The sequence below is a fragment of the Penaeus monodon genome, chromosome 38 (assembly GCF_015228065.2).
Source record: "Penaeus monodon isolate SGIC_2016 chromosome 38, NSTDA_Pmon_1, whole genome shotgun sequence".
Lineage (NCBI taxonomy): Eukaryota > Metazoa > Arthropoda > Malacostraca > Decapoda > Penaeidae > Penaeus > Penaeus monodon.
In genome coordinates, this window is record NC_051423.1 from 9,779,523 (window position 1) to 9,789,522 (window position 10,000).

The window sequence follows — 10,000 nt, forward strand, 5'->3', positions numbered from 1 at the left end:
TCCGCATCAAATTCGGGAACAAGAAAAAAAAAGAAAAAAAAAAGTAGATTCCGTCTTGTGGACAAAATACGAGTCATGAAAAAGTTTCATATATTCAAGCTGAGATCTCTGTAGGTCTATTTCTTTCTAATTCTTTCAAATTTATTCGATTTTATTGCATTTTATTTTATTTTATTTTATTTATTATTATTATTTTTCTTTTTATTTGGCTTGTTTTCGTATTTTATTTCCGTTTGTTTGTTTGTTTTTGGTGGGGGTGGGGGAGGGGGAGGGGGAGAGGGAGAGGGAGAGGGAAAGGGTGGGGGTGAGGGAGGGGGGAGGGGGCGCCCCGGGAAAGACGAAGGAAGAGAGAGAGAGAGAGAGAGAGAGAGAGAGAGAGAGACAGAGAGAGAGAGAGAGAGACAGAGAGAGAGAGACAGAAAGAAAGAGAGAGAGACAAAGAGAGAGAGAGAGAGAGGCAAAGAGATAAATGGGTAGCCATAAAGAGAGAGAGGTTCTGCAACACTCCATACGTGTCTTAGCAACGTGCATGAAGCAGCATACTATCATGTATTCATAAGTACACCCCCCCCCCCCCGCCACATACGAGAAAAATAACCTTTCATGTACCGGTATGTGTGTACGTCTGTGTACGTGTATGGGTGTGTATGTACCGGTATGTGTGTACGTCTGTGTACGTGTATGGGTGTGTACGCACCGGTATGTGAGTACGTCTGTGTACGTATACGAATGTACACAGCATGGAATAAACATCCTTTTTTCTATTTTTCCTATTACCTATTTATTTACTTATTTTTATACATCCTGTTATTTGAGTTTTCGTCGACTACGAAACGCATTCATTGGTAGAATGATTGATAGACGTAAAATACTGAATACATGAATATGATAAATGGATTGTTTATAGAAAACGGAAACATACGAAGAAGATTCATGATTCTAGAAATTTCTTCCTAATTCTTTCTTTCTTCCTCTCTTTCCTCATTCTTTCTCCTATTTCCTATTCTTCGCTCGCCTCCCTTAGTCCTTCTACCTTTCGTCTGTCTCCTTCGTTCTCTCCACTTCTCCATTTATCCTTATTTATCAACTCTTCTTCCATCCATACTTCATTCTGCTCTTCTTCCCTTATTTCTTTCTTCTTATTCTCTTCTCCTATCTCTCCTTCCTCCCTATTTATCCTCTTTTCCATATTCATTTAACTACCTTCTTCTTCTTCTTCATCTTCCAAAAGCAACAATGATAATAAACAAGGAAAGAAAGAAAAAGAAAAAATATCAAAGAAAATCACGACAGAGCCGACGCCGGAGCGGAGGGGGGGGGGTGAGGGAGGGGGGCAAGAAGCGGAAGTGACGTAGGCGGAGAAGGGAAGTGGGAGACAAAGAGACGAAGGAGGAGGAGGAGGAGGAGGAGGAGGAAAAAGGAAACGATCTGATGAGAGGGTGGAGGAGGAGGGGAAAAGGGGTGGGGGAGGGGGGGGAGGGGGGAGTACGTGCACAAGGGGATTATCTGTCTATCTGCTTGTCCGTCTGTCGGCTTCTTTGTCTATTAATAGGTATCTATTTGGCTAAATAGACAACTAAATATGTGTGTGTGTGTGTGTGTGTGTGTGTGTGTGTGTGTGCGCGCGCGTGTGTGTGTGTGTGTGTGTGTGTGTGTGTGTGTGTGTGTGTGTGTGTGTGTGTGTGTGTGTGTGTGTGTGTGTGTGTGTGTGTGTGTGTGTGTGTGTGTGTGTGTGTGTGCGCGCGCGTGCGCGTGTGTGGGTGTGTGTATGTGAGTGCGGGCGCGTGTGTGTGTGCGTGCGAGTATGCGTGCGTGCGTCTGCATGTGCATTCGCGAGCGTACCTGCGTGTGCGTGCATGCGTGCGCCTCTCCAAGCGTGCGAGAGGCCACGCGTGCCTCCACACTCCTCGCGGGCGCATCCAGAGGCATCCGTCAGCACCGGCGGGCGGAGTGCAGCTGTGTCGCTTGCCACTCCTCAACTCCGTCCGTCGATGCTGCGGTCGCGCCACGCTGTCGTCAGCACAAGTGATCAATAAATGCAACGACACGCCGAGACTTAAGGGCATCGCCAGCAGCCGACGAAGGTTTATGGTCGAGGCTGATTCTATGGGCGGGGAATGTCTGACGTAGGTACCTGGGTTTAGGCGATGCGGCTGACGTGGTCTCCCCCTGTGGGCGTGAGCGGGCGTTTTGCGACTACTTCGTGTCTGTCTCTGTCTCGTCTCACTCTCTCTCTCTCTCTCTCTCTCTCTCTCTCTCTCTCTCTCTCTCTCTCTCTCTCTTTCTCTCTCTCTCTCCCTCCTTCCCTCTCTCTCCCTCCTTCCCTCTCTCTCCCTCCTTCCCTCTCCCTCTCCCTCTCCATCTCCCTCCCCTACTCTCTCGCTCGCTCGCTCCCTTCCCTTCCCCCTATCCCTCCCCCTCCATTTCCTTCCTTCCTTCCCTCCCTCCCTCACCCTACACTGCACAAGCACTTGCACATTTCCCTCCAAAAAAGTGAAAGTTCCCCCACGAACGAACGCACGCACACGCAAGACGGCTGAACGAGAAGGGGGGGTGGAGGAGGGCTGCACTCAGCTACCCTCCTGAAGGTGACGCAGGCGGTGAAAGCGACCGTCAACACAGCAGCCCTGCGAAGGTCAGCATGACTTTGTTTATTTCTGGATTCACAGAGAAATACACGTGCCAATGGAGTGAGAAAGTGATTGAGAGGGAGGGAGGGAGAAGGAGAGAGGGAGAGAGAGAGGGAGGGAAGGAGAGAGGGAGAGAGGGAGGGAAGGAGGGAGAGAGAACGAGAGAGAGGGGGTGGGAGGGAGGGAGGGAGGGTGAGGGAGAGAGAGAGAGAGAGAAAAGGGGGAGAGAGGGGAGAGAGAGGGAGGGAGGGAGGGAGGGAGGGAGAGATAGAGAGAGAGAGAGAGAGAGAGAGAGAGAGAGAGAGAGAGAGAGAGAGAGAGAGAGAGAGAGAGAGAGAGAGAGAGAGAGAGAGAGAGAGAGAGAGGAGGGAAGAGAGAGGGAGATCACACAACTGGCGACAGAGGGAGACACAAGAAAACGAAAACAACAAAGGAAGAGGAAAAAGGTCAACGCAAGAAGCAACCGATGGGGCGCAGGCAACTGATAGGGGGGGAGGGGGGTGCACGCAGCCCATGAGGGGTGGATGTGGGCGGAGGGTCAAGTGTCCTCAGCGATGGGCGTGGGGAGGGGGTGAAGATGGGAGAGGGGGAGGGGGAGGGGAGGGGGTGAAGATGGGGGTGGGGGAGGGGAAGGGGAGGGGAAGACGAGTGCGTGGAAGGGGTGTGGAAGGGGGAGGGGGAGAGGGAGGGAAAAGAGCGGGGTATGGAAGGGAGGAGGGGGAAGAAGGGAAGATAAGAGTGATGACGGAGTGTTGAAGAGGATGGGGGAGGCGAAGGGGGGAGAAGGACGACCAACAGAAGACGAAGGATAAGGAAGAGAAGATGAAGAAAAAGAAGAAAGAAAAAATAAGATGAAGAGGAGAATTCAGGAGGAGAGGAGAAGGATGCGGCTGAGAGAGAGAGAGAGAGAGAGAGAGAGAGAGAGAGAGAGAGAGAGAGAGAGAGAGAGAGAGAGAGAGGCGAAGTGAGGATGCAGGATCTCGTTCTATCTCCCTCGTCAACGCTCCTTCATCGCTGACTTTCCGCCAGTCATTGAGGCCGAAAGAAGGGTGAGGGAGGAGGAGGGAGGAGGGAGGAGGGAGAGGGGGGAGGAGGAGGAGGAGGAGGAAGAGGAAGAGGAGGAGGAGGAGGAGGAGGAGGAGGAGGAGGAGGAAAAGAAAAAGAAGCAGAGGAGGAGGAGAAGGAGGAAGTGGAGGAGGAGGCGTGGAGGAAGAAGGGCACAACAAGGCGGTGGAGAGGGGGGGGAGGGGGAGACAGGTGAAAATCTTGACATAACGAAAGATACCCATGCTTCCCGATTCCGCCATGCTTAGAAAATCACTGACACACACACACACACACACACACACACACACACACACACACACACACACACACACACACACACACACACACACACACACACACACACACAGCCCAGTATGGCGCAGAACATGCAACAACGTATGCATCGAAACTTTCACAGGAAATGTAGTTAACTTCCCACTATTACTTACTTACCTTAGCAATAACACTAAATACAAATAATAAAACCAATCAACACATAAACTTTATAATCACAACACAAATACCATTTCAGGGCTTACCTTCGTAGACAATTATTTACAGATGGTTTCGGGGTTGAACAGATGAAATTCTTTTTGCAGATGGGCGACCACGTTAACGCTGCATAGTGAACACAGGTGGTTTCTCCCTTAGGGTAGGGTATCGGCGCCCTTTCACAGGCCCTGAATCAGCACTTGGGTCAAAACTATCCCATATTGCAGTCCCAGGACCAACAGATGTCACGGAGATGGGATAAGACACCTGTTTCGTTGACAGGTGGCGAAGGCAGGCGTTCGTATGAGCGAGAGAGAGAAAAAACTTGACCAAAAATCGAGTTTTGTGTTCTGTCTCTTGAATTTTTGGCTTAAGAATAAACACGGCCTTTTGTCACTTGCTATTGTGATCAACCGGAGGGAAATCTTTTCTATTCATAAACATATCCTATTGCGTTTCTTGTATCGATGGTGCGTATCTTTGCAAGTTCTCTGTTCTAGATACAAATAAAATTCACATAAATAACACTGGCAGTTAGATTTTTTTTTTTTTTTTTTTTTTTTTTTTTTTTTTTTTTTTTTTTTTGGAAAATCAGGCAGTAGTCAAAACTTGAATCAAGAGTTTAATCTTAATTCCCCTTTGTAAGGATCGTTGGATTGTTGCATCCTGTAACGTTAAACATAGAAAAATAAGATTAACTTTCACAAACATCACAAAAAAATGTTACGGGCAGTTATCGGGCAAATCGACAATTCCATCAACAACTCACATTATCCTACAGTGATATGCTGAACAGATCTATTTTGACAATAAATATCTACGCATACAAAATATTCTCTAAACTACGCTTTCTCTCTCTCTCTCTCTCTCTCTCTCTCTCTCTCTCTCTCTCTCTCTCTCTCTCTCTCTCTCTCTCTCTCTCAAACACACACACACACACACACACTGCTAACATCTGTTGCCCTGCGTTGTGGAGGCCATAAAACCGACAGCTGCAGACAGACCCAACGACTCCGGGTCCTCGCTGCTCTATGGAGTTCTGGCTAAGTATCCTAACGCAATTACGTTCTGAACTTGTGTTGAGGAAACTTGGCAAGTGGGGGGCACCAGCCAGCAAGTCATACAACGTACGCATATAAGGCGCGTCACTTCTTACTACGAACAAAAAGATCCTGAAGATTAGAACATTTGTTGGCTGACGGGGTGATGCGTGTGTGGGTGTGCTCGACACATACGTATCTGTTCTTATCTATATCTATATATATATAAACACACACACACACACACACACACACACATATATATATATATATATATATATATATATATATATATATATATATATAATATATATATATACATATATATATATAGATATATATATATATATAATATATATATCTCCTCTCTCTGTATATATATATATATATAAATATAAAATATATATATATATAATATTATATATATATATACATACACACAATACACATACACACATATATCTATACACAATATATAAATAAATAAATTATATATATATATATATATATATATATATATATATATATATATATATATATATGCACACAGACACACACACACACACACACACACAACTTCATGTATATTTATGAATGTATATGTATATATGTATACTGCATATATATGTATGTGTGTATGTATGTATATGCACATGTATATGTATCTGTAATATATATATATATATATATATATATATATATTATATATATATATAATGTATATGTGTATATATATACCTATGTATATATCACACACACACACACACACACACACACACACATCAACAGGAAGACGCGCCGGCAGCCACTCTAACCGTTCCCCTTTAAGGAAAAGTACCGAAATCGCGCGCCACTTTTTTTTCTTTTTTTTTTTTTCTTTCCTTTTCTTCTTCCTTCCTCCCTTGCATCACCAGCGGTACGTTACAATTTGGAAAACGATTTCGGCGTGCGAAGGGAGCGAAAAATGGTGAACTAATTCAATTCTTATTACGGGCGGATTCAAGAGGTGTGGGAGGGAGGCAAACAGGGCCTCATCAGCTTTACGGAGTCGATATCGTCAACAGTGTGTGTGGTAAGGCTGTCCGTGAAGAGAATTCTCAGCGAAAGAGAGTGGGGAAAGGAGGAGAAGGAGGAGGAAGGAGGTGATGGTGGAGGAGGAGGAGAACGATAAGGAGGAGGAGGAGGAGGAGGAGGAGGAGGAGAAGAAGGAAGAGGTGGAGGAAGGAAACCGAGGCGGAAGGAGAACGAGGAGGAAGAAGAACGAGGAAGGAGATAAACGAGGAGTGAATAGTAGAAAATTAGGAACAAATATATACGAAGAACAGATGAAAAGAACTACTTTCTACACGGTTACTTCGTGTACTGATTCACTAACAGCAAAGTGCTGTAGTGAGGGACGCGCAAAGAATTTCCAAGGGTTTCTGAAGTAAGCGAGAAAGAGGAAAGTAGAACGGAGGAAATACAGAGACATTAAAAGAAATATGTTCTTTGTCTCCTTCCTTTACTGACTACGAGCAAATAACGTTAGTGTAGGACGCGTGAAAGGAAGAGAAGAGTAAAGTGAAGGAGACCACAAGCGAAGAAAATCAGAAAACTGCTTTCCGCATGTCTCCTTTCCGTATCGACTACGAGGAAATGGACTTACTCGCACACACCCACCTCGAAACTAGTCTCTCTCTCTCTCTTAATTGTTAAAACCCCAACGCATTCTCCCCGCAGGTTTCAAACGCTTCGGAAACACGTGGTGCGACAGCGAGCCGAGGAGCAAATGCTAGGTACCGGCAAAGTTGAATGTCCAAACTCGCGGACTCGGAAAAGCCGGTTTTCTCAAATATCCCTTTCTTCTATGACTCCGTTGTATTCTTTTGCTCTTAACGGTCGTTCTCTCGTTCTTGTTCTCGAAAATCAATCACCCCCCCCCCTTCTGTTTGGCTACAGTTATTAGACACTGTTGTTATAGGTCTTGAGTGATTAACCTCAGTTACCTTTGTAATAAGAAACCAATCTCAGGATAGACAAGGTACACGAATCCTATTAGCAATATGCATACAAACGAGGAAATTAAAATCGATATATATATATTCTACATCGCAACATTAGCTTAAATTACCTCTATTTCAGTCTTAATACGATTCGACATAACAATATAGCCTCTGTGAATACACTTGGTATGAGGATATCAACTCTACGGACCCAGTGACCCCGCGCATCAACACTGTCCACGAAACAAAACTACCCAGAAAAAACTAGGGCATGCTTTCCCTACGCTGAACAACTGACTGTCTTTGCGTAAGTAAGCGGGATAAACTGCCATATGGGTACTGTGCCACGTGGTGGTTCCTGTATGTAAATATCAATGTCTATTATCAGTGTCCTCTCAGCCGTACCTCTCTTCCGGCGTACCCAACGGCCAAAAGCTTACGCTCTCCCAGCCATAGGTGAAGGGTATACGTGTGTGGGCATGGCACCATTACACGCTACGTAAGGGGTAAGGCTCGCCAAAAATATTCTCACGCCTATTTCGGGAGCCATATACTGCTCCTTACGTTTCCCATAACATTATATTTGTCTTTGGCTGCTAACTTTCAAGCTCTTCTTGTTGTAAACACATGAACATGTGCACCTACCCCTCCAAAACATGATAACCCAGCTACCATTCAGGAAAACCCCAATTCCCAACCGCCCTTCCTTTCCCAGACTAAAGAAACAAATCCTAAAGTGTATGGTCGCTGCCTCACCCCTTTCCTCCCTTTGGCCCTCATGGTGGTTCCTCTCGGGTCGTTGGCCGTTGGTAATACGTCTGGGCGGCCTTCATTCTTTGCTGTTTGTACCAAGCAGCCAAGGACAGCCAGTGGGGTCGTCCCTTCTGAAGTTAAGAGGTAGAGCTTCAAACTTATAATCAAAGGGAAGTTTCTTTTCTCATGTCCTAGCTGCCCTGTGTACGATATCTTCGTCGAGGAGGCTTTAGAAAAACAGTTTCCGCCAATGAAGTTTTAGATTTTTTTTTTATGTCAGAAGTTTATTGTTTGAAGTATACACGTTTCGCGGTTGTCCTCTATGAACTCGACGTGTGCATGCGCGTTATCTGCTAAAAATAAAAATGAAAATAGATGTCACAAACATTTTTTATTATTAAACTAAGCACCGTTTTTTGTGAAAGCTATTGTTTTGGGAAAATAATACCATTACATCTCGTTTTGTAACAAATCCGTGTTTTGTAACTGTACTTTCGTTTTAATTCATACTGCAGATCTTTATAATTATCAAAATACAACTGCAAGTGTGTACTCAACTATAATTAAAAGTAATATACAATCTTTAAACTAATTAACATGTACATATTACCGCAGCTTTTGTAAGTGTGTGGGTGTATTTATATATATATATATATATATATATATATATATATATATATATATATATATATATATATATATATATAGTACTACATTCTGAGCAATGCATGTGGTTGGCAACACAAAACCAATTCCATGTTCTGGTCATCATAACTTGCTTGTTGTTAGGCGTTAACAAATTCTACATTCATATATGTTTAATTTACCAGCCAAGGCCACGTTCTGCGGTGCACACGCGGATGCGGACACGTATTGAAACCTTGCCAAACTCCCATGGTTGTTAATGCTAATTAGGACAGCATTTTATCAGTGTTCATTATAACGAGTAACCTTTAGACGCATTCATTTGGATAATATCCGACTTGAAAATTTAGAGGTTAAATAGGAGCTTTAGATACTATCTGTACCGTTACCTTGTTCAGGAAAATGTTCGAAATATATTTTATGGCGGGAATTGAAAAAAAAGAAAAGAAAAATACGTGATAAGTCTGGAGCAAGCAAAACATTATAAGCCTACTAACTTTTTTTAATCCGGAGCGCGACGCTGAACTTATCAAGACTCGGGTGCAGCACGTGTAGAATTTACATACCATACCTTCTTCTTGCCTAGTTAAATCATAGGGTACGAGGGCCTATTAGCATGCAATGACACGAAAATATACGCCAACTTTTTCATGGTAGGAATCCAGTTCGTTGAAGAGCGAGTAAACTCCATTCATTCATTCATTTGTCCGTAGCACTCACGCGTACACACAAACAACAACAACAGTCCCGGTACCAATAAAAACAACACATATATGAACCGATATCACACTAATAAGTCAGGCAGTATCTACACGAAGGAGGAAGTAGCCGCTTTAAGAATTATAGCACATGGTACTCTCTCCAGTCCGATCACACACGCCCCTCGTCGCTCTTCCAGGGACGTCCTCATACTTCGTCATCAGTTCATCACACACTGTCAGCTTTTCCTTTCTCTTCACCATTACCTAACGCTTCTCCCTTACCACAGGTTTTCCCGGTCACAACGCCCCTTTTATCGGCAAAATACACGGAGAAACGTAACAGGCTACGGCCACGTTCACATCAGAGAGCCAACTGAGACTGAATGCGCAGATAAATACACACATACACACGAACACACATTACACTCACCAACCCCCCCGACAAGTTTACACGTACAAGCCGCTCCTTGCGCAATACTAAACCCCCTGGTTTATGACACTCGACGATTCAGAACTTGGTGGATTGAGGGAAATAGACGAAACAGAACCCAGGGGCCCAGAAACGTGAAAAAGGAAAGGATCTTGACCGGTCTGCGTGGAGATTTTCAGAAGATACTGACGGTGGGGCTCTGTGGCAACTCCCCAACACTCCTCCTTCCCCCTCCCTCCCCCATCTTCGCTCCGAGCCAACCCCTCCTCCTCCTCTCTCC

The 10,000-nt window shown here is 44.6% G+C and overlaps 1 protein-coding gene across 2 annotated transcripts in view; it reads right to left on the reverse strand.

The window, feature by feature from the left end:
- LOC119596604 (retinoic acid receptor beta-like) overlaps positions 1-9,692 on the reverse strand; it is a 56,627-nt gene extending 46,935 nt beyond the window's left edge. Inside the window, exons 1-2 of one of the 2 annotated variants that reach the window (XM_037945934.1) lie at positions 9,573-9,692; positions 4,217-4,835 (exon numbers count right to left, since the gene is read on the reverse strand). The gene's annotated coding sequence lies outside the window, so the exon portion shown is untranslated. Of the gene's footprint in view, positions 1-4,216; positions 4,836-9,554 lie in introns of both variants that reach the window. The other variant, XM_037945935.1, reaches the window with a different exon arrangement.
- Positions 9,693-10,000: the final 308 nt, after the last annotated feature.